The sequence below is a fragment of the Kogia breviceps genome, chromosome 7 (assembly GCF_026419965.1).
Source record: "Kogia breviceps isolate mKogBre1 chromosome 7, mKogBre1 haplotype 1, whole genome shotgun sequence".
In the NCBI taxonomy this organism is placed as follows: domain Eukaryota; kingdom Metazoa; phylum Chordata; class Mammalia; order Artiodactyla; family Physeteridae; genus Kogia; species Kogia breviceps.
The window spans coordinates 17,760,544-17,785,893 of record NC_081316.1 but is presented as its reverse complement, the minus strand read 5'-3'; the positions used below and the strand labels follow the sequence as shown (position 1 = coordinate 17,785,893).

General features: G+C 47.1%; 1 protein-coding gene across 4 annotated transcripts in view; it reads left to right on the top strand.

The window, feature by feature from the left end:
* The first annotated feature begins 7,534 nt into the window (after positions 1 to 7,534).
* The window catches only part of KMT5B (lysine methyltransferase 5B), a 54,373-nt gene continuing 36,557 nt past the window's right edge, over positions 7,535 to 25,350 (top strand). The window contains exon 1 of one of the 4 annotated variants that reach the window (XM_067037720.1): positions 7,535 to 7,647. The gene's annotated coding sequence lies outside the window, so the exon portion shown is untranslated. Of the gene's footprint in view, positions 7,648 to 7,792; positions 8,185 to 8,261; positions 8,468 to 25,350 lie in introns of those variants that run through there. The other 3 variants (XM_059069307.2, XM_067037722.1, XM_059069305.2) reach the window with 3 other exon arrangements.

Below are 25,350 nucleotides of genomic sequence, written 5' to 3'. Positions count from 1 at the left end.
ACACATACAAACGTGTGTGTATACTATATACTTATACATGTACACACACCCCCACACACACATTCTCTGGCTCGGTCCACTGAGAGGCTCTGAGCACAGCAAGCACTCAGAGCTTGGCTCCCCTTAAAGGAACCAGAGCTCCCTGGAGAAAGGATTGATCCAGGCTGGGACTCAAACAGCAATGGAGACCTGTAGAAAGAGACAGAAGTCAGTTGGAAAGGTTCCCACTGGTCCACTCTGGGGCAATTTGGGTACCAAAGAGCCTGCGAATGTGACCTTATTTGGAAAAAGGGTCTTTGCAGGTGTAAATTTTTTTTTTTTTTTTGGCTGCGTTGTGTCTTCATTGCTGCACACAGGCTCTCTCTAGTCGCGGCGAGCAGGGGCTACTCTTCATTGCGGTGCGCGGGCTCTAGGCACGCGGGCTTCAGTAGCTGTGGCTCATGGGCTCAGTAGTTGTGGCTCGCAGGCTCTAGAGAGCAGGCTCAGTAGTTGTGGCGCATGGGCTTAGTTGCTCTGTGGCATGTGAGATCTTCCCAGATTAGGGCTCAAACCTGCATCCCCTGCGTTGGCAGGTGGATTCTTAACCACTGCACCACGAGGGAAGTCTTGCAGATGTAATTTTAAGTTAAGGATCTCTGGATGAGATCATTCTGGATTACCTGGGTGGGTCCTAAATCCCATGAAAGGTGTCATAAGAGAAAGGCGGGGTGGGGGGGTGGGGGGAACGCAGTAGTTCCCTGATGGTCCAGTGGTTAGGGCTTGGTGCTTTCTCTGCCACGGCCCGGCTTCAATCCCTGGTCAGGGAACTAAGATTCCACAAGTGGGGAGAGGGCTGTGGGAAGATGGAGTTAGAGGCTGGAGGGGTGAGGCCACAAGCCAAGGAACGCCTGGAAATCCCAGAGTTGGAAGAGGCAGGAAGGACCCTCCCCTGGAGCCTCTGGAGGGAGCATGACCCTGCCCACACCTTGATTTTGGACTTCTGACCTCCAGACTGTGAGAGAATGATTTTCTGTTGTTTTAAGCCACAGGAAACTAATAGAAGTGAGAAGACAGTCACCTCCCTCTGGGCCGAGCCCCTTCTGGGTTGAATGACCCTTCTCTGCTTGGTTTAAAACCCTTTGTAAGGAGATGTACCCTGTGAAGAGCCTGTGCCGGGATCAGGCTGGAAGAGATCCCTACAAACGGGTCTCTGTTCAGAGGCTCAGAGGCAGGATGTGGGCGGGACGGGTGGCTCGGACCAGCGTGTGACTGTGGGTGCCTGCGGTGCAAGTCGTGCGGGAGGACCTGTGCCTATCCCGCTCCAACACTCTGGGGACTCATTTGCCCTCCCCACCTTCTGGATGCCTCTACACGTCCACCTGGACTTCTCCCGGAAACCTCCTTCTCTCCAGCAAGTTCTCACCAGTCCCCGAAACTCACTGCCCCAAACTGGGCTCTGCTGTATTCCGCGGTTGATGGAGTGTCCAGTCTCCTGAAGGCCCTCACTAAGGCCTGGGCACTGCAGGGGGCGAGGCCTGGGGGCCGTGGGGACAAAGGAAATGAAGATTCTGCATCTTTGGTGCTCACCTTTTCAGCTGCTCGTGGAGGGGGGCTCATCACATTTCTCCCATTCTTTGATTAAAGAGCAGGAACGACCCTAAGGAGAGACAGTTGAAGCCCCTTGTTTCCCCCTTGGTGAGCTAGCTCTCTCTGCCATCCTAAGGCCTTCTGGAACCTCTAGGGCCTCCAACTATGAAGCCAGGGTCTCCACTCTGAATGCCAGGGTCAGGGCCCCAGACACCTTCTCTGCCTGACCACCCAGAATGCTCTGGCTGGAAATCATCTCTACCTTTGACTCAGGAAACAGCACCCCCAGGAATTTACCAGGGGACAAGCCAATAGCCCAAAGTGTACCTATGAGGTATGACAAGGGAATCATGGACGATGTGATGGAGCAAAGAGCTGACCCCATGTGCAACTCATATATCCTGGCCTGAGAAGACCAAAGCTGAATTAAATTTGGCTGGAGGTTCCCCGTTTGGTGCAGGTCAGAGGGCGTCTGGGGGATGGCCCAAGGGCCTGCAGCAGGGAAACTCACCTGGTGGTAGAAACTTCCATCAAGTCTATTAGAAGCAAGGGCAGCACCCCTGTCCCTTCAAACATCAGACAGCAATAGCCAGGTCTAACAGTGCCAGACGGCTGAGCAAGAATCTTCAGGTCCCTCACCTGCACGTTGAACCTGGAACGTGCACTCTGAACCTGGGTCACTCCCAGAAGCGGTGTCTGGGGAACAGCCGAGGAAACACTATTTTGCGAAATTTACTCAACCACAAGGCAAGTCATGGAAAAATTGGAGAGGTCTTCATGGAGCAGTAGCCCAGTTCAATTCGCTTTTTTTCCCCAGATTGTTCCTCTTTTCTTTGAGCGTATAATTTACATTCAGTAATTCGTACAGAACTTAGACTTAAACCGTACGTACCCAGGCAACCAGCCCCAGATATAGGATGTTTCCATGATACCGGAAAGTATCCCCACCTAGCCAATCCCACCTGCCCGGAGGCAAATGATGCTACAGATTTCTATCCCCGTAGATCCGTTTCTTTCTCTTCTAGGACATCATATGCTTGGAATCAAGCAATTTGTACTCTATAGTTTCTGGCTTCTTTAACTGCAACGTAATGGTTTTGAAACTCATCCATGTGTAGCTCATTCATTATTATTTCTGAGTAGGATTTCATTGCGTGGATAGACCACACTTTGTCTATCCATTCTCTTTGCTGGTTAGCATTTGCATTGTTTCCAGTTTGGGGCCATCATAAATAAAGCTATCATAAATATCTTTGGAGAGAGAGAGAAGGGGGGGTGCGGGGGAGGTAGAGAGGGAGAGAAACACAGATTATAACTATGTAACAAAATAAGAGCCCATAAGTCCATACTGATATAAATATATTAATACTTTGAAAGTTTGATGAGAAATGGAATGTTTACATCCTCCCAAAGTTCCTCTCCACAGAATACTTACTTATTACAGAGGGAAAACACGTGACTTTCCAGTGGAGAAGCCTGGCACACACTCATCAAGGGACTCAAGTGAATATCATCAATTATGGGTCAGATTGAAATCCCTTGCCACCTGAAAGGATGCAGTGAGAAAAACACAGCCTTGCTTCTGGGACATTCCTGCCAAAGATACCTGACCTTAATCTAATCATGGAGAACTATCAGAAAAAAACTAAATTGAGGGACATACTACAAAATAATTGTTCTGTAACCTTCAGGATTGCCCAAGTCATGCAATTAAAGAGAAGGGTGAGGAACTGCTCCAGAGTGAAGGAAGCTGAACCCCCAACAACCAAGGTAACTTGGGGCTCCGGACAAGCTCCCTTGCTATAAAGGACATTACTAGGGTCATTGGGAAAACTTGAATACGGTGTGAAGATGAAATCTTGGCATCCACCCACCAACGTTAATTTCTCGATTTCGATCGTAGTTACCTGGCTTTGTCAGAGGAAATCTCAGCTGCCTGGAAACACCCTACTCTGCTCAGAAGTCCTGGAGCATCTCGGCAACAACTGACAGTTAGGAAAATAAAATTCTTTGCGCTATACTTGGAACCTTCCTGTGAGTTTGAAATTATTGACTAATAATAAGAGTGAGCTTTCCCTGCCCTTAAGGAAACCAGTTTTTCAGCTGCCATTGGTCCCATCTGTGTTTATTCCAGGTGTGTCTGAAAGGACAGGGGTGGCTATGGCTGGGCTCCTTTTTGGTGGTGGGAACCCGAAAGAGTACCACCCCTCAGGGGCGCAGGGCTCTTCCCGGGGCCCAAGGGGTTGCCCCAGGCAGACACAAAGCCCAGGGCACCCCTGAGCTTGAAAGGCGGGGAAGTTTGTGCACTTGCGGGGGTGGGTGGTGGAAAAAACTCCTCGACTTGAGCTTGAGCCCCAGAAAGAGAAGAGTGGTTAAAAAACTGCTTACACTTCCTTTTATCCCTGTAGCAATCCTGGAAGGTTAGCGTTAGCCTTCATGGATTAAGTCTCTGTACCAGTGATCCAGGCACCATTCTGAATGCTGAGTATAGAACAGTGAACAAGGCAAAGCCCCCTGACCTCAAGGAACTTACAGCCTGGAAGAGAGATGCAGTCAGTACATGCAATGAATAAGTAAAAGATACAGGTTGCTAGATGGTGATATGTACTAAGGAGAAAACAAAATAAACGAACAAAACACAAAGGACATTAAGGGAGAATAAAAGCTAGGTATTGGACCTGAGCAATGGAAGTGTGTGTGTGTGTGTGTGTGTGTGTGTGTGTGTGTGTGTGTGTGTGTGTGTGTTTTCAATTTTAGCCTTGCTATATTTGAAATGCCTATTAAACACCTAAGTGTGGTGTCAGAAGTTCAGAGACATGCCGGCTATAGATGGAATTTGGGCATCTTCAGTACATAAGCGATTTTAAAGCTACAAATAAGACTACTTAGGCAGGTCCAAGGACTGGCACCTTTGCACAGTTGAGGGGTTGGTGTGTAGACAGGCTGCATCATTTGCCCCAAATCACATAGCTGGTGAGTCGTGGAACTGGGGTGAAAACCCAGGTCAGACTCATGCCAAGTCCCTATTCACAGCTGCCATAAAGTTGGCTGCTGTTGCTTTTGTCGACTTGGCCTTGGGCAGGTCACTCGACCTTTCCTCATCTATCACAGGAGGGGTGGGCAGTGGAGGGGCCAAAGGACGGTGCAGCGGGCGTAGCGGTGTTCAGGCAGGTGGTGCGGGAGCCGCAGCCACCCAGACAGGTCCCCGGCATCATCCTGGGTGTGTCCCCAGCCCTCTTCCCCCGCCTCCTACTGGGGCACCTGCTTTCATCAGAACAGCTCTGCCTTCAGGGCAGGGGTCGGGGACGGAGAGGGAGGCACAAGTGCAGAGTCTGAAAGCCAAGATATCACTTAACAATGAGAAGCCACTCGCCACCCAGCCTGGAATTCTGGGCTCAACAAGACCTGTGGGCCACCCCCCTGTGGGCACAGGATTCCAGCAAGTAAATCCCTGCCGGCCAGTTGCTGGGTGAACCTGGTGTTTGAAGAAGGGGAGTGGAGAGTGATGCATGGTTGGTGGGATCAGGCTAGGTCTCTGAGGTGCCCCTGGGCCCTACTGGGGGGACTGGAATAGACTGTGGCCTCAGCCCACACCCTGGCAAGGGTGTGGCTCCCAGGTCAGCTCCGGGCTGGGCTGGCACCCCTGGCGCTTCCGGGGCTGGCCTGGGCCCCTTCCGCCAATTCAGTCTTTCTTTAGAGTCATCACCTTTCCTTCTGTCCGGGATTGGTGGGGCCCCATGGCCTCTGTGGCTTAGCCACCTCCACTTGGGGCATCCAGCGGCTTCCCAGTGTAAACGCCAATGGCTCCTGTCACGTGGGGGCTGGGCAGGAGCCTGGCCACACCACTTCCTGTCCCCCATCCCCCCTCCTCTGCCAGTTGGCAGGAGGAGGCCTCCAGCTGGCCACACTCCCCGTGGGGAAGTCGAATTTCCAGTCTCCCCCAGGAGGGCCGCTCTGGGCTGTGGCCTCTTCCCAGCTCAGCCCTGGCCTCCCTTCAGCGCGGCCCCATCCAGGTCCTGAGCTCCAGCTCGCTCTGCAGAGAGCTCTGGTCACCCTGAGCCTCTCAGCAGAGGCTGGAGAAGCAGCAGGGCAGGGGGGAAGGGGGAGGGACAGACCAGAACTGGGGCGCCAGAGGAACCTGTGTCTGGGTTCGCCCATCTGCCTCCCCTGCCCTTCCCCAGCCTGCTCCCTTGCAACTCACCACCCAGAACACTTGGCCTGGCCCTGGGCAGTTAGGGGTAGTGAATGGGAGTGCCAATGTCTTGGGAGGCTGAGGGCTTTTCAGAGTCAAGGTTTGGGTGTCAGCCTCAGGGGTCACTGTCCGGGTGGACTCTGGAAAGCTTGGAGTGGGGGGAAAAGACGTTGACGTTTGGGGCTGTGAAGGGCTGCCCAGGCATGGCTGGACTTGGGGCCTAGGCACCGAGACCCCGAGGGAGCCACAAAGGGCTGTGGAGCCCACTGTGCTCTCCTCCCTTGGGCATCCAGTGAGGAAACAGGGTGGCAAAGGCAGTCTCAGTGGGATGCAATTTGCGTATCTGGAGCCCAGCACTATGAAAATCTTGGAAAGAAAGTTTAGCGATAAATCAGAAGCGAATAAAACCAAAGCAATCATTCGTTAGCTGTGCCTGCAGAGAGGAACGTGGCAAGGCAATTTCTGATGTCAGAGATGACCCGGAGGCTTTTAAAGAGCAGAGGGTGCAGGGCCACGTGCCTGCATCTGCTTTACCGGAAGGGTGGTGAAGGCTCTGCACCCCCAAACCCACCAACCCCACCAGGTGGACTTCCCCAGGGGGGAAGGTGAGGGCAACGGGAGGAGCTCTGTTTTGTAAGATCTAGACCTCCCTTCACCTCTGTTAGATACATGCCCTCAGCAAATCACTGTGCCTCAGTTTCCCATCCGTGTAAGGGGATAATAAGCATCATGTCTGCCACCCAAGGTCAAGGAGGAGGGAAAATGGGGTAAGCGCTTGTGTTGGTGTTCGTTGGACCACAGACCTTGTGGTCATCCACACTCTCCACTGAAGCATCCTTTCTGGTGTGCCTACTCTGTGCCAGGCCCTGGGGATGGCAGGAAACCATGGCAGACGTGGGTCTCTTCCCGGAATAGAAGAACCGGCCTGTGCCTCCCGCCTCCTCTCTGCAGGACCACTGCTGGGCCTCCCCTGGAAGCCGCAGGCTCTTTACCACCCCCTCCCCCGCCGGGCCCCCAGGGCCTTTGCACTTGTTGGGCTCACCTTTCCTAACCACTCCCTTTTCCTTACATACTCTAATCCACTCTTCCGGTTGGGGGAGACCTTTAGGCATCTGCCCAGCTTGTGGTCACCTCAACTTCTTGACGTCTAAGCTTTTGACCAGAGTATTGGATACGGGCTCTGGCTCAAGCGCTGACTGGCTCTCTTAGAGGTCACCTAACCTCTCTGTGCCTCAGCTTCCCTACGTATAAAATGGGGAAAACGGTCGCCACCTCCTGGGGGTCGTTGTAAGGAGTAAACGAGCTAGGGCACCAAAGCTTGAGGACGGTGCCTGGTATCCAGTAAAGGCTGTAATACATGTTACTCTCATTATCGTTATTTTGTAGTAATTATCATCAACTGCAGGGTCCAAAGGGCGAGGCTTCGCACTCTCCCAGCAGGGCAGCACCTGGCCCGTGTGAGCCTCTCGGCAACTTCCCCACCAGCCTAAAGCTCCAGGAGGGAGCTGCATCCTTGGTACCCGCACTGCCCAACTACAGCGAGAAGCGGAAAAACCCGTTTCTCGTTAAGCCCGGCACACAGTAGGTGCTCAAGAAACGGCCGGTTGACACTAGGAAGCCAGTGGCCCGATTAATGCAGGCTCACTCCCCCCTCCCTCCCTCCCACACTACGCGGTGGAACGCTCAGGCTGCCCACATGGTCTTTAAGGGTGTATCTGCTTCCAACGACACCCATTCCCACAACAAAGAGGCTCGCCTCCGTGGGGCCACCTCCCCTAGGCGCACCCGGGAGACGCAGCGGGCGAGGAGCCTGCCCATTCCCAGGGCTGTCCCCGGTGGGTGCAGCTGCGCCAAGGACCGAGTTTCGAAGACGGCCTCGCGGGACCCGGGTACGTAGGGAAGACCTCAGATCCAGGTGGCGCCCCAGGGACGCGCGGCGGCACCGCCTCCAGCCGCAATTTAAAGGGCAGCGAGTAGCGGAGGGATCCCTGCCGACTGCTCAACAAGGATCCCTCCGCCGCGAGCGAAGCGAAGCAACGACCCACCTCGTCCCCTCCAAATTCGCTTTTTGTTCCTCCGCCGCGGGAGCACCCGGCGGGGAACTCATTTCTTTCTCGGGTTTCTCCGCCTCCCCCCAGCCCTGGTCCCGTAAAAGCAACAGCGGCGTTCAGAGCAGCACGAGCCGAAGTGGTGTCCCTCCGCCTGGCCGTGGGCACTCCTTTTCGTGTCCTTCCACCGTTCCCGGGCGGCGTCCGAGCGGCTCACCGGGGGCGGCGACGCGTCTGCGGCGCGGGCGGTGAGGCTCCGGGGCTATGAGGTGAGGGCGCCCAGGCACCGGAGGCGGCACGCGCGGCGCCAGGACCCGGGACGCGGAGCCCCCAGGCCAGCGGCTGCCTTTGGGACCCCGAGGCCGCGCGAGAGGCGAGGTGAGGCCCGCTGCGCGGGGGCGCGGGGGCGCGGCGCGGTGCGGTGGGGGCGGGGGGCTCCGGCCGCGGCTGGGACTCATTTCCCGACAGCGGATGGAGCGGGCGGTGCTGCGGCTGGGGCCGCCATCTTGGATTTTACTCTCCATTTTTCTCTGGAATTATTTTTGGTGATTAATATTCTTGGGGGACGGGGAAGTGTCGCCGGGCAGCGCGGGACCCCCAGCGCAGCGGTGGGGCGGCGGGGCCTCTACACGCCCCGAGGAGGAGCGGGCAGCGCTCGGCGGTGAGCGGGGGGCGGGCGCCGGTGCGGGGGGCGCAGGGGCGGCGGGCTGGGGGCGGGCCGGCGGGAGCGGGGGCGCCGGGCCGGGCGGGGGCCGGGGCCGGGGCCTCGGGGGTGGAGGGACGGCCGGGGGAGGGGCGCGGCGGCGGCGGCGGCTGCCGGGGGGCGCGGGCCCTGCAGTGGGCGCCGCCGCCGGAAGGGAGCGGTAGCGGCCGCCGGGCAGCGCCGGGCCGGCCCGGCCCGCGGCCGCACGAGGGGAGCAGCCCCGCCGCTCGCGATTGGGGGACTCTGTTTTCCCTCTTCTCCAATGGGCAGCCGTGAATGGTCTCACCCAATCTGCTCCCTCTGCCGCGCTCAACTTTGGGTTGTTTTTGTTTGGGCTCGAGCCTCTTTTCAGATCTCCTCCCGGGCCCGTCCTACTCCCCGCTCCGTCCCTCCCCTGACAGCGGCTCCGGCTCCTGGCCGGGGCTTGCCTCCCGGGCCCCCTTAGTGGGCCGGCGTCTCGGGTCCCGGGAAAAGGCGTCGGTCCTCCCAGAGTGACTCGATTCTTTCCGCATATCCAAAGATGATGTATCAGCGTCACCCCTACCTATGAGAGTGGGGGAAACGCTTACAAGATGACAGCTCGACCCAACTTGCTGGAATGGTAGGGGAGCACGTTAGACCCAGAGGGACTCACTCCCTCTCTGTTTGGGTTTATTTGACCCCGTGTTAGAGCTCTTTTACTTCGACCCATTGACTTGGGGAACTTGAAGAATACTGAGGGCGTGAACATGTGTTCTTCGAAGTTAATTTTTGAGAACTTGCCGTATGAAATTCACCCTAGGGGGACAATCTTATCTAGAGTGCTAGGCAGAACTGATGGTTGCGATTGTGCTGCTTTTCATCAGGACCTTTTTAGATTTAAACCATTTTGATACAAAGTATAGTTGAACGTGGCTTTATAGGGTCATCAGAGGAAACAGTTGCCAGCTGAAGCTTTTTTTCCTTTATTATTAAGAACACGCCTGTAACTTTTGATGACTAGTCATAAAAGGGTAAATATTTTGAAAAGGGAGGGGGCAATCAGTTTAGCCTGAAATAATCGCAGATAATTTGTGCATACTGGGAAGTTTACTTAAAGGGTTACTTACTACAGGTACAAGTTTACTTCGTAGCCGAATGTTTAGCAACTTCCACCACAGGAGTGGGCCCGTCATCTCTAAGCATTCCCCTCTTCCTTTCCAAGCCCCGGCCCCAGTGGTTTCCCCTGCCTGGTGCCTTTTGGTCGCACCCTGCCCGGCATTCCTGCATCTCTTCCCCTGGATTGGTACTCGCCTTCAGGAAGGCCCAGTGAGAGTGTTACCGCCTGGATAAATCTTCACACCACTTGCAGATCTCTTACAACACAAGGGCAGGGGCAGACCCACTCAGTTCTCGAGAAGGCGCACTTCTGCTTTGTTCCCTGAGCAGTTGTTACATTGTATAATATTTGGTTGTTGACCGTCCCCTCAGCTTTCTTGTGAGCTTGTTATTTATCTCCTCTGCTCAGAGCAGGTACAGAGTAGGTGCTCAGTAGACACTGGATGAAAAATGTTGATTTATTAATAGAGCTTAGTGATTTATACTTAGTTGTTTTCTTTTTTAAAATATTTATTTATTTGGTTGTGCTGGGTCTTAGTTGCAGGAGGCGGGCTCCTTAGTTGAGGCATGTGAACTCTTAGTTGCGGCGTGCACGTGGGATCTAGTTCCCTGACCAGGGATTGAACCCCGACCCCCAGCATTGAGAGCGTGGAATCTTAACCACTGTGCCACCAGGGAAGTCCCTATATTTAGTTTTTCAAAATATATTCATTCTATTGTTATTGAAAACGTTTTTGTCATTGACACAACAACTTAGATTGGGTGTGAAAAGAATAACGGGGATACTTACTCTTCAAGAGGAGAATAGAGTAAGGTTTAATTTTTTATTACCCCCATAAACTTTGAAACCACACTCAAAGTCATTTCCATGTGTCCTCTTGCCTGTGTTTTCATTTGTCTTCACATACACACTGAAGTGCTTATGTGTTGGTTTTTTGTTGTTGTTGTTGTTGTTGTTGTTTGCGGTACGCGGGCCTCTCACTGTTGTCTCTCCGGTTGCGGAGCACAGGCTCCGGACGCACAGGCTCAGCGGCCATGGCTCACGGGCCCAGCCGCTCCGCGGCATGTGGGATCTTCCCGGACCGGGGCACGAACCCGTGTCCCCTGCATCGGCAGGCGGACTCTCAACCACTGTGCCACCAGGGAAGCCCGTGTGCTTATGTTTTGAATGCTCCATACCTGAACCAAATACCAGTGGGCAAAATGGGGGGAGGGGAGGATAGGGGTATAGCAGAATATGCATGTGAAGGAAGTGGTAGCAGGTTGTGTGTCTTTGAGCTTTGAGTTTTGTGGGTGGAGCATGTTGGTTTATAAATTTTCCCTTGGGTCATCTGTATCTGGGATTGAATATGATTTCTCTTTGAGTATCAATTTGTGGGCTTATAGGACATGAGCTGTGGCCTGGTTGTGTTGCAAAGTCATTTGTGTGTGAAGCACCTGAGCAGCTCCCTGTCCACAGGAATACCCTTCCCATGGCTTATGAGAGCAAATCCTTTCAGATGAGTGATGTCAGTTCCATTATTTTCTACTCTTGCCTGCCACATATGAGCTCTACTTTCTGTCCACTCACAAACTCCTTCCCCTTCACGGGCAAGAGTTACATGACTGTGTCAGCCCTAGAACACTAATTGCTGAGTTTTCCACACAGTGTTAAAGATAGGGACCATGTGTCTTTGTTGCAGTATGACACATTGTTGGTTTCATAGTTACACTTGAGTAAATGTAGGAAGAGAGCTTAGGAATCTGTATCTCAGATAGAGCTCTGTGCAATAGAAGTTTTATGTGTAAGATGTAACTTAATTTTTTAGCCTGATTTTTAGTTACTTTTTATTTTGGGAAAAAAATATATTTTACTGATGCGTCTTGGTGTAGGAATTTTTTTTTTTTTTTTTTTGCGGTACACGGGCCTCTCACCGCTGTGGCCTCTCCCGTTGCGGAGCAGGCTCCGGACGCGCAGGCTCAGCGGCCATGGCTCACGGGCCCAGCCGCTCCGCGGCATGTGGGATCCTCCCGGACCAGGGCACAAACCCGTGTCCCCTGCATCGGCAGGCGGACTCGCAACCACTGAGCCACCAGGGAAGCCCAGGAAATGGTTTTAATTGCAATAAAAAGCACAAACTTAAATGTATTGCAGGATAAAACTAGCCAATGCACTTTAAATTTCAAGTATTAGGGAGTTCTAACCGTTAGAACACAGTGATTTGAAAAGTAATTTTTTTCTTGGACAGACTGTCAACTTTGAAATCTTTGAATTGAATCCTTTGGTTTTAAATGAGTTTCAGTTAACAAGCTGAATGGGAAAGGGTCCTAGCGAACAAATCAGGGGACCCCGGCGCTTAGGAAGGTTTCACAACTTCCTTTAAATTCTATCAACTCTACATCCCGCCCCCCACACCCAAAAAAACCCTCTACAAATCTGTTTTTACTTCAGTTCTTACAATAATCCCTTTTCTTGCCTGTTATTTGGTGTTTCCTAGAAGATTAGAAGTGCTGGTTGAGAGGAAACATCATGCCTGACCAATATCTAACCCTGTGTTTTTCTATTAATGTGATCTGAGTTTGTCCTAGTCAGATTACAGAAAGTCTCAGTAAGTTTTCACTTACAGTTATATCTTATTTTATTCAACAGACACATCCCCAAATTTTAGTCATGCACACCTTATTTTACATGCATCACAGGATTTTGCTATTTTAAAGGTTGTGGAATAGAGAGAATCCATCTGTGCATGACAGACTCATCACCTTATTTTTGTAAATCAGCATTTATGTCTAGCGTGAAAAAAAAAAACAAAACGCTTTTCTTTTGATCCCCGTATTGCTCAGAGGCAGTAAGTTAGAGTGGATATATTATCTTTACATAGTTGGTGATGGAACCAGAACCATTTGCATTAATTCTAAAATATTGTCACAAAAGGGGAAAAAAAAAGTCACTGATTTCCGTAGTCATTTATACTCTAAATTATGCCTCGCGTCATGATTTTCCTTCCATCAGGTTAAAGGGTTCCTAGGACCACTGGACCACTTTGGTCACTCACTGCCTCTGGCTCCCACGTCTGCCAGCCAGATTTGAAGCTGGCTGGTATCTGTGTGAGACAGAGTCAAACACTGCACCATCTTCTAAGGTTGTATATAATTAGAACTACAGTTATACATATAATTCTGGGGCTGGATGAAGGTCCGCTGAAGTAAGAATCAGTACCTGTGTTCCAGTCTTCTCCACCTTATTTGTGTAACACACTGACAGGGCCAAGCCTTAGTTTCTTCATCTGTGAAATAACTAAACAATCTCTGAGATCACTTCCAATCCTAAATTATACTTTCTCTCTTACACTTGATCGCCCCCCATTTTTCACTTCTCAGAGCTATAACTTAATCATATTTTGCCGTCTCTCCAGTTGGTTTACATAGTTCATCTGTATATTCCATGTAGTCTTTTCTCCTTGTTTTGAAATATTATTAAGTTGATGGTACAGCATACATTCAGTTGGGTTTTAGAGTTTGGAGACCAGGGTCCCAAAAGCCTAAGTCTTAAGGTCTATGTGGTTCCCACATCTCTGTGGCCCCTACCTATCAGTGGCATTTCTGCAAGATGTTTTATTTTCTGTATTATAAGAGTACACAAAGAAAAGGGTAAGTGGAGCTAGGAAGTATTCCCCGGTGATAAGCCTGTTTGTCTGTGGGTGATGTACATGTGACTCAAATATTGAAGTAAACCCCGGACTTCGGCCTGGATGCTAGGGTTCTAGACTCAGCCTTACCACTTAAAGCAGTTTGACTTCGGGAAGGCAACTTCATTCTGAGCTTTAGCCATCTCATTTGTAGTGATAATACCTGTCTCGCCTACCTCATAGGGTTGCCAAGCTGGTGAACCCTCAGTCATGTGTGTTAGGGTACAACAAACACCTAACTTGCACATCTTTATAGGAACACTGGGTCAGTACATCTTCATGACACTAGGGTTGCCTCTGAGCTTTAAGGCAAAAGATCCCTTCAGTGAAGGGTCATTCTGCTTCCTATTCTGCACTCTTCTGCTCTGTTCATCAGATACTTGGTTTTCACAGGCTTCTGTCTGGTTTTGCAAGGTCCCCCACTCAGTAGCCCTGTGCAGATTTTCCTGAAAGCTGAAACTCTCGTGCGCCCTCTAGTGTCCCCTGCACCCAACCAGTGTTCCAGCACCACGAACAGTGCCCGGTGGCTCCCAGTAGGTTCTTGATAAATGTTGGATTGAGTTGATTCTAGCTCTTCCGAAAGATTCATTTTGTCTGTCTCATTTTTATAACAAGGTTGAAATATCTGGTCTCTGAAAAGTATTAATGATCTCTGAAAAATATTTTTATTTTCAAAAAAAATCTTTATGTTGCATGTTATTAAGGGATATATATTCTTAGCAAGAAAACCAACCTACTCTTAGGAAGATGGATCCCCCCAGCTAAAGAGAAAAGGGGGCTGATACTTCAGCCAGTGAGCCCGTAGAGTCTGGAGAGGCCATATATAAACCTGCTTCTCCCTTCCCGTTAAAAAAGAAACAAAAATCAGACCTCACTCAGAGGAGGATTTAGACAAAGCCAGTTGCCTCAGAAAATATTTGTTTGGTGGATATAAATAGATACCAGGAGTGTTTCTGATACAAAAAGAAGGTGATTGTTTCTGTATTTATGCTTTTGATTTATTCTCCTTGATCATCCAGTCTAAAGTTTGTTCCTATATTATTCTCTCCTGATATCCTAGTTGTTTCCTTTATAGCTCTTACCAGAATTTACCATTTCATGCTTATTTGATTGTCTCTCTTCCCACACAATACTCTGAGCTCCGTAAAATCAGGAACCATGTCCATTTTGTTCTAGGGTCTTACTATGGGGCAAAGCATGTTTAAAAATTTGAGTCAGGATAATATTGCTTTCTTATATGGTGTCAAGAGTGTACGGTCTTTAGACCCCATCTTGGCTAATTTTTTTTTCTAATTCTCTACGACTTCCTCTCCTTTGTAAAGTGGGGGTGATAATAGTAGTATTGTATATGTTATATATAGTTAATGTTTTTATTATATGAATTATGTTGTATAATTTAATATTATATGTTAATGAATATTTAAAATATATTGTATGTGTTAAGGGACTGTGATGTGGGTAAATGATATGATATATGTGAAGTTATTAGCACAGTTCTTGGATCACAGTAACGAGCAATAGTGTGAAATGGTGCCCAGAGAACTGGAGCTAAGAGGTGTCTCTCTGTTGTCCCCATGGCACTCAGTTCTTCACTCACGTCTTGAGTGGACGTTACTTAGCTGTGTGTTGGACACTGTGCTAGGCATTGAGCGGCATGCACCAAGTGCTGTAAGTGGGGAATGCTCCTTTGCAAGGCCTCTCTGACTCACAGTGTCAGCATGTGTCTCTTATTTTTCTCTTCACTCCCCTTTTCCTTTCATTTAACTGACCATGATAAAACTCAAAAAAATCTTTTTTTGTTGTTTCACATATTGGTAGCATATTATATTGTCAGAAGAAGTGAATTACTTTGAGCAAGTAATACGTGTCCCTGAGCCTGTTTCTTTTAATCTAAGACTTTTTGCTCTGAAATTCTGTGATTTTTTTGAATTAAGATATTGTTGAAATGCTTGGTGAATTGTAAAGTCCTCTGTTAGTGTTTCCCTTTTCACAGTCACTTCTCTCCTGAGTTTTAACATCTTAAGACAGCTTCACCTGGGTGGTGCCCCATCCTCAAATTCAGCAAACCAAGCGTTCTCATCTTTCCTGCAAATGCATTCCTTCTGCAGTCCCTAACTCAGTTCATGGCAATCTTGCAGTCTCCCCAACTGAAACTTCTACCCCAACTAGAGATTTCTGACTCGACTTCCTTTCTGTCCCTCTACACCTATGTCTGATTTGTCTCCAAGTCTTGCCAAGCTCGTATTTGAAACACCAGAGCTTTCCTCTCTCTTCCCATCCATTTCTACTCTTTGTTGCATTTAGTTTTCTAACTGTTCTCTCTGCCTCCAATCACATGCTCTTTGTCTAGTGGGATCCTTTCTCTGAGTACAGTTGAGCAAATTCTCCAGTTTTTCATCTGTGTAAACAGAAAAAAAAAAGTACCTGCTTTACAGGGCGTGACAAATGATAAAGTTAATATAGGAAGCACTAAGTGAATGGAGGAGCAATTATTTTAACAAATAGAGTTACAGTAAGATAATATTTTATCAGATACACAACAAGGTATATTCTATTGTAACAAAATCTGCAGTCCCTCTGAATGTTGACATGTGAGGCTTATTCAGTGATGTTTAATTATACATTGTTGCCAGAAGTCACATTCCTTCTCTTCAGGAGCTGTAGGAAAAGCAAAGATGGGGCTTCCCTGGTGGCGCATGGTTGAGAGTCCGCCTGCCGATGCAGGGGACCACGGGTTCGTGCCCCGGTCTGGGAGGATCCCACATGCCGCGGAGCGGCTGGGCCCGTGAGCCGTGGCCGCTGAGCCTGCGCGCAGTCCAGAGCCTGTGCTCCGCGACGGGAGAGGCCACAACAGTGAGAGGAAAAAAAGAGGAAAAGCAAAGCTGATCTCAACTCTGTATCATAAATTAGCACCCCTGGTCCTTTTTTATTCTGTTGAAAATTTGTACTTTTTTTTAGTGGATGAGGTGATGTGATTTTTTTTTTTCTTTCCTTGTGGGAGTTACGGTAGGATGAGGAATGGAGGGGAAATTTCTACTTGATTGTTTAAAGTTTTGTGAATAATACATCAACATATCTTCTTTGTTTCTTTCTTAGTTACATGAAAAGAGGAGACAGTTGGAGACTTTTATTGTATTAGCAATTTCTGCTTATTTAATCCTTGTGCCAAACCTCTTTTCATTTTACTAACGAGACATTAGCGAGGTTAAATGGCTTGTCCGGGGTCACATTGCTGGAGAGCAGTGAGTGGAGCCAGGGCGGCACCGACGCTTTGACTCCACCCCGAGCCACATCCTGAGCCTCTGTGAGCGCTGCCCCCTGCACGGTCTGCCACCTGGCCTTTAGGACCCGGCCCAAGAACCACCTTTTGGAAGTTTTTTCTCACCCTTGTCTTTGCCCAGTAAGAATCAATTAATTGTCCTTTGTTCTTCTTACCTCATCGCCTCTCAGGAACTGTGGGCTGTACTTACAGACTCTTGACACTAGGTGGCATCTGTTTATAGAAAAGTAAAATGCTGTTTGGGTCTCAGAGACTACTCTAACAAAGGAAGCGTTCTTGATTTTACTTATAGGCATTACGAGGTAAGCGGATGGGTCAGATACGGAGAGATGGGGAGGAGGTTTTAGGGAGATTAGGGGCAGAATTCCCCTCAACAACCATGTCAGCTAAAACCTTTATTTTAGAAATACCTACTGAGACAATTGGAGACACAGATCTTTCTTACATAAAACCCTTTGTTGTGATACGTGTTGGTGTACATGTGGTGCACATAAATAAGGAACTGTGAAGCAATATTTTCTGTAATGAGGAGTTTATCACATGCTCAGCTGTAGTTCAGTGGCTGAATAAGTAAGTATAAGTGTTGCAAACGTCTGATCGTAGACTTAACCAGTGGTGGCTGTTTGGCTGTTTAAAATGGTCTGCTAAATGAAATTAAAGTCGAATAGTTTTGATTTTCATTTTTTTATTGTAAACATATATGTAAATATAATGTTCAGTATGTTACGTCTAAGGCAGATCTTGATTAACTCTGCTTAAACAGTGCATGAGTAATTAGATTTAATTGAGACACCAGCTTTATCTTCAAAATCCATATAGCTCTCTCTGTAGCCATGTTTCATATGTGCAGTTGAAGCGGGATATGTCTTTTTTAAAAAGTGTATTTAAGACAACTTTTTAAAGGTGCTTAAAATCTCTTTTCCTGTGACGTGTTGGAATTTTATGTGTTTCTGGAGTCGAATTAGAAAGCATTTTTACTTTGATTTGCTTTTCATGGTCTCTGTGTTAGTTTCCTGTGTGCGCTGTAACAAAGTACCACAAACTTGGCTTAAAACAGCAGACATGTATTCTCTCACAGTTCGAGAGGCCGGAAGTTCACCATCAGTTTCACTGGACCAAAATCAAGATATGGGTAGGGCTCCCTCCAGAGGCTCTAAGAGAGCATTGTTCTTTGCCTCTTCCAGTTTCTGGTGACTGGCATTCCTTTGCTGTGGCCACCTCACGCCACTCTTTTCCTCTTCTTCTCAAGTGTGTGTGGCGTCACCTCGCCTTCTGCCTCTCCCTTGGAAGGGCACTTGTGATGGCATTTTGGGCCCACCTGGATGATCTCTTTCATCTCAAAATCTGTAATTTACTCATATCTCCAAAGACCCCTTTCCTTATAAATTAACATTCATAGGTTTCAGATTAAGACCTGATAGATATCTTTGGGGACCATTTTCCAGCTTCCTTTAGAGAAGTTATTGCAACCAACTTAGCAGGATTAGTGACGCTATCTCTAGCCATCATTTTATCCTAAAAGGGGGTGGCTGGAGCATTATTCTGCATTGGTGGGAAACTGCCCTCTTCAGGCACTGTCCTCTTGCTGGTCTGATTGGGGCTTTGCCACCTGAGGCTGCTTGAGAAAGCTGCTGCATGGGCTGAAGCAAAACGCATGTGAGTTTGACTCTACAAAAGCTGGAAAAGGCAGGCAGAAGTGATCCTTTTAATAATAGCATGTCATTAGTGATTATCTTACAAGTATAAAGACATATTCTTTGCTCTGGAGTTTGGTGCTAGGTACCCGATTAGCATTGAATCTGCCTGACAGCTCCAGTTTTAGAGCAACAAGGGCTTAATGCTGAATTAAGGAGAAGAAAAATCCTCAAGACTTTTCTTTCGTACCACTAGGACTAGTTGAACTCTGACAGGTCATCTAAATTCTTAAATGAGATTTATTTCTGACAGTGTTCATAGGAGCAAGTTTTAAGGTTATAGGTGAGATCATGGATTCATGGTAGGTTTCTAAGAAATTGGCAACTGGGCAATTACCCTGTCAAACTGCATTAGAGAATTACAATGGAATAGTGATCCCAGATGCTTCTGATGGCTTCTCAGGGCTTCTTCAACTGGTCTGATTGTGTGAATTATTACTGTAGGATTCCATGGAACCTATGTTATTTGCATGTTATTTGTATGTTATTTGCAGATGAATTTGGAATAACCGTTGATAAAGACTGAATTCTTTGGTACATATATTACAGAGTCCTTTTGTAATTTTAGATTTGAGGGAGAGAACTAATACCCACTTGGGCTTATGAGTAGTAGTTACGTTTGAGACTAGAAAGGGGGATATGATATGAACGGACCTGTGTGGTATGTTGGGCCTTGTGCTAGGTTCCAGTGATACGAAAGTGTACCTTACCTCGTTTATACTGCAGCGGGGAAGGCAAGTGTCACCAAGTAATTACATAAAGAAGTGAATACAGTTGTAATAAACACCATGAAGGAGAAATATTCAAGCACATATCAAGACAATCTACTGGGTGGAGGAGTGGGAGGTGGGGGACTGATGGGCACGTTGGCAGTATCCCAAGTGCAAAGGCCAGTGGTGGGAAGATGCCTTGCACACTAGAGGGTTGTAAGCTAGGCTGTGTCTGGCGTATTAGCTGGTGGGAGCAAGGGGTGAGACTGGCAGGGCTGGATCATGCAGGGCCTTGTAGGCCTTGGTAAGGTAAATTCTGTTAATGGTAGTTCTTAACAGTTTCAAAATACTTTTATTTTTGCTATTGCATGTAATTTTCACATGTGAGGTAGGCTGCACACATGAGGCCCTAGAAGGGGGAATTGGTTTTTCACTTAACTAGTGGGATGTTGTTGGAACTGATAGTAGTCTGAGTAGTTTCACCCCTGGTCCACCTTGTGCTCTTTGTTCTTTTGGGGGGGCGGGTAGCTGTGTGTTTGTTTCTTGTTTCTTCTTTGGACAGTGCTTTCTTTCATTTCTATGCTTTTTATTTGTGTTTGTCTTCCTTTTGCTTATTTTAAATCTAAAGCCCCTGGGAGTCTGGGATTGTGACACTTGAGCATCAGAGTCCACAAGCAAAGGCATCGAAAACTTGTGGAAGTAGTTCAGTGATATTTTTTCAGTTCCCATCAACCTAGAAGTCTGATTTTTGAATTGCTGTGTTTAAAGTTTTAGAAATTGGCTTTAACTTACATACATATGGATGATGCAGAAGGATTTTTGTGAAATCTGTTTTATTTTCCTTATATACACCTTTATTTTTTTATTACAAAGTAATATATGTTCATTTTGAAAAGTTGAACCTTTTGAAGAATATGTCATGTAACAGTTTAAAAAATGTTTGTAATCTTTTTCTCCAAAGATAAAACTGTTAACTGGTGTATCAAATTGTTTTCTTAGCAAATTGTAACTGAATCACTTGAAAAATGTTTGTTCTGCTTTGTCTCAATAAAGATTTTCAAAAGTCCTCTAGCAAGCTAGAGCCTGCTTTTTAAAAATATATGTTATCTTTTCATTTTCAGCCACTTGGGGATTGTTTCCATGTCAATGGATAATTTCTCTAAGATAAACTGCAGACAAGTTCAGCTTGTAAACTGGCTAGAGTTCTTGGTAATGGCACAGGAATTATTTTCAAATTCTTGGTAGTCTTTCAGAATCAATATTTTCATTTTTCTGACAGATGTTTTGAAATCCTGATTTGTGTTTAGGATATTCAACAAAAAATTCCTTTCCAAAAGCTTTAAGTGAAAAAGAATTGAAACCAGAGTTCTCAAATTGGAGGTGAGCAGATGAGCTCAAAAGTCACTAAGAGTTTATGACCCTTGTGTGTGTCCATAAAGGGACAGTGGGAGGCTAGGAGTCTGTTGACATTTGTAGAGGGTCCATCACTGGGAATAGAACGGACACTTTACATAAACAAGCGCGTTTTTCTATGAAACAACTCTGTGCTTTTCCGCACAGGCTCCGAACGCGCAGGCTCAGCGGCCATGGCTCACGGGCCCAGCCGCTCTGCGGCATGTGGGATCTTCCCAGACCGGAGCACGAACCCGTGTACCCGTGTCCCCTGAATCGGCAGGCGGACTCTCAACCACTGCACCACCAGGGAAGCCCTGTGCTTTCTTTAGAAACGTGAATATCAAGTATTGGGGGAAGCGGATTGTTTGGTTTTGTCCAATTATAAATAAATAGGTTCACTGTAAACATTTTGGGGAAAAAATATTTTTTTGATGTTAATCCCATTCCCCCAAAGATAGCCATTGCTGTTGGTGATTTGGAATGTATGATGGTGCGTGTGTGCTTTTTACCTTAGTGGTATTAAAATGTGATTAAACTTTCCTCTTTAAATGCAGCTCTTATTTTAGCAGTTTTCTAGTACGTTTTGTATTGTCATAAATTGTGTGCCGGTTTCTTTACATTTGATACTAGAATCTGAAGTATGTGCATCCTTCCCCACCTATTGGTCCAGTGAAACCTTTCCTGTTGATTTCCTGTCGATTTCACGTAGTCCCTGGGGGTGGGCGGAAGGTGTGCCCATGCCAGAGCATAGTCACAGCTGCGTTTCCTTAGAGCCTGGTTGTGTCATTTTTGTGAACACTCATAAAAACAGAGGGGGCAAAGCCTTGCACAGAACCCTCGGCACAGAACCCTCAGGGATTCCGTCCATCAGCATACTCAGGTGATTTATTACTCCAGGCCAGAGAACTAATTGATCTGTTCGTTTAAAACTTTTTTTTTTTTAAACAAGGATCCTTATAAACTCTCTCAAGGCATGCTGGTCTCAAATTAACCTATTCCCACCATCTCCCATCCTGTGAATATTACATATATCTTTTCTGGCACCTGAAATTTGGACTCTCTTTCTCTTGTTTGAAACAAATAACAAGAACTTAGGACTCTCTTTATTCATTATTCCTCAGAGTCCTTTCTGCCATCTCATTCTTTCCCCATGAGCCCATGTTTGGAGACATGTCCATTTCAGAAGTTCTCTTTCGTTTCTGAGAGAGGCTCACAGTGGCCCATCTGTCATGACTTTCACCTCTTAGAGATTTGCCTTATGAGCACTGCAGCCCGTGCCCAGCTGGGTCACTCCTTCCTGAAGCGCTGGGCCGTGGTTTGCTTTTGCTTCTCCTCCTGCCTCACTAGTTGCTCCTTTCAGTATCCTTAGCTGCTGTTTCCTCATCTTGATCGCTAAGTATTTGGGTGTCCCTCAGTCCTTAGACTTCTTTTATCTCTACTCACTTCCTAGGTGATTTCCTCTTGCCCCGTGGCTTGAAATCCCATTAGTCCCCTGACTCCAAGTTTATACATCCAGCCTGGGCCTGTCCTCCAGATCCAGCTGCCTAAACATCTCTGCTTGGTCTCTAATAGGTATCTCAAACATGACCAAACCAAACTCCTGCACCCCAACCCCTGCCAAAACCCGACCTCCCTGTGGTCTTTGTCACCTCCATAACTGCTAATTCCATTCTTCCACTGGCAAGCACATCTGAGCCCTCTCTCTGTCACACAGTGTCGGCAAAATTTTCGAAGAAGATCCTGAGACCAACCACTTCTCACCGCAAAAGTGAGCCACCAGCATCTATTTCTCCTCTCATTGATTGCTGTGGTCTCTTAACTGCTTTCTCTCTCATCCCCCCAAATCATTAGTCGCTTTATTAGACCTGCTTTTTCAAAAGCATTCAAACTCTTCGCCACGTGACAGGCAGCCAGCATGGGCCTTTAACCCTTAACTCCTGTCACTCCTCTGCTTTCTCCCTGGGAGTTAGTGCCCTAGTCGCAGCAGGGGCTTGGAGGCCCTCTGGCCTTCCTCCTGCTCCTCTTCCCCCCGCTCTGCTCCAGCCACTCTGGGCTCTTTGCTGCTCCTCGGACACACCAGCTGCTTTTCTCCCTCGGCTTCGCACTCGCCCTCTGCCTGGTGCCCTCTCCCCAGTGCTGCTCCGCTTTCCGCTTTTCCCGTCCTGCCTGAAACACTCTGCCACTTAGAAACTGCTTTATTTTCTCCAGGGTGCTGGCACGTATTTGTTAGCTTGATGTTTCCCAGAGCTTTCTTCATTAGAATACAGGCACAGGTGAGGGTTAGAAACCTTATTTGCTGTATCCTCAGTGCCTGGAATAGTGTCTGGAATGTAGTAGATGTCTAATAATTTTCATGATATTTTTATATTGGGAAATCAGATCAGAGAAAGATTTGTAGCTGTTAGGCCATTTAAGGAGTCGCCAGTACTCCTTTCTTGAAAATTGTTTTTCTGCCAATTTTGGAATAAATTTGAGGTAATTTTAACTTCTAGATATAGTCAGTGGCCAGTTAGCTCGGATACGTCCACCAAGCCACGGCCATGGTAGTATTTAAATCCCTGTGAGCCAGCTGGGTTCCACGCCAGAGAGGCTGCACCCTTGCTCCGTTGGGAGGGGGAGCTCTGGGGGAGCCACCCGATGTCTTCAGCTCCTGTTTCTCCTACTAAAATATCCACTTGTGTTAGCTTTTGAAATCCCACCGCCACCTTTAATCTGTAAGTGTTCTTGCAGCTCGTAGTCTTACGGGAGTGATCACGCCAACAGCAGATCCTGCACTCAGGAGGGCTGAGCAAACAGTGACCTGATGATTAGTAGAGTGTAGGTCCATTTTGAGCTAAAAGTTTATAAATAGCCCCCAATTTCTGATAGCTTTACTAGAACTGCTTTTACAAAATATTCATTGTGAGCTTAAGTCTTTTGCCTTAATGATAGCTGTTATCTGAACGAATGGAGAGTATTGGTGCCTCTGCTAGATTACATCCAGACATAACATGCAGTGTGTTCATACTAGTGAAATTCAGCCACGTCTTGTGATTGACAGTGCTTGTTATGCTATGGTACCTTAAGTTCAAACAAAATAATATCAGTTGACTGCAATATAAATGAGACCCAGGGTTAGGAATTTGCTCCATTTTGGATCATTAACCCACATTTAATTGAAATGATGTGTAAGTTAGAGTGGCTCTCAGTCTGTGTTCCACACTGTGTTCTAGTACACAGTAGCTAGAGTATACTACTAAAATGATTTATTGGTGAACTTTTCCAAATTCTTGGGAAAACTTAGGTGATAGGTATAATTTCCTCAAATTAAAAAATTTTATTCCATACTTCTTAAAATTTTGGTATTTGCTCTTTGCCCTAACAGATGAACAAATTAATGAATAAGTAACTTAGAACAATAGTTCTGACACTGGAAAATTAGTGTCAGAATCACCTGGAGGGCTTATTAAAACACAGATTGCTGGGCCTCGTCCCAGGTTTTCCACTTTTTATCTCTGAGTAGGAAGCTTGGTTGTGACTTAAGGATTCTCTGGAGAGGTGACTTGCTCTTTTTTTTGTCTCTTAATTCTGTCTAAAGCCACATCGCTCTTTTCTGTTCTGTATAGTTACATTTCATGTGTTAATCGTCGAGGAGTATTAGGATTCCTAAGAGTCTTGAAAACACATTCTTCCATCATTATCTGTAAGTTGTATGTTATATGTGGGTGTTCTTGAGGTGAATTTCCTAAAGGACCCAAAGCACTTTACCACCTTCTTGTTCTTTTTCTCTGGAGCTGCAGAGTCGGGGGTGAACCAGAAAGCATAATGGCAGGTAGTAGGGAGGTTGATGGTGGTGATGGCTGATCCCTGCCATGTCTTGCCTGTGGCAGCACAAGCATCTTGAGGAAGAAGAGAATTTGAAGAGGTCAGGTTATAACTTATAGTTAAAAAAAAAATACAAAAGTGGCAGCTCCTGTGAGGTGGTTTAGACCACAGCCTAATTTATTTATTCTTTCATAAGTTGAGTGCCTTTGATCTACTTTGTGCTGTCCTAGAGAAAAGAAAAATAAATTCTTGGCCTCAGGAACTCTCAGTCCATTAAGGAGGCAGACAGGCCTTCACTATATGGTGACATAAGGGCTTTTACCCAGGTTTGTTTTTTTTGTTTGTTTGTTTGTGTTTTTTTTTGGCTGTGTTGGATCTTCATTGCTATACGTGGGCTTTCTCTAGTTGTGGCAAGCGGGGGCTACTCTTCATTGCGGTGCACAGGCTTCTCATTGTGGTGGCTTCTCTTGTTGTGGAGCATGGGCTCTAGGCACACGGGCTTCAGTAGTGTGGCAGGCAGGCTCTAGAGCACAGGCTCAGTAGTTGTGGCACACGGGCTTACTTGCTCCACGGCATGTGGGATCTTCCCGGACCAGGGCTCGAACCCGTGTCCCCTACATTGGCAGATGGATTCTTAACCACTGCACCACCAGGGAAGTCCCTCACCCAGTTTTATAGTAGGGGTGTCCACCTGGATTTGGCAGTGAGGGTCAAGGAAGACTTCCTGGAACATGAAGGAATTAGCCAATCAAAAAGACAGGTCGTCTAAGTATAAATATAAGATATTTGATCATCAATAGGGGGTCTTCTGATAATTTGATAAAGTGTATTAGTTGAAAAATATTTAGCTTAGAACTGATGTATCAATATTTTACTTGCCCTTTCCTATTATTTAAGTAGCAGCATTTTTCTGGGTTTAGTGAAGCCTACAAGAAGAATCAAAAGATAGGCACAATAAAAGTTGAATACTAATTGAATTTTAATAGTGAAGGAACCAAGAGAAAATTACATGTTCAAAAACAATTGTAAAAGTATCCTTAATATGGATCAGCTGTTTTTCACCTTTTTACCTAAGCATGTTGCTCTCACCCACATTTTACCTCACTGTGAATTCACACAAAATTCCTGTGACATGAAAGAGAATGGAGGTCAAGTAAAAATTAATATTTTGTATTTGTGTTGGGTATCAAAGGCGTCTCCAGGTATACATTTC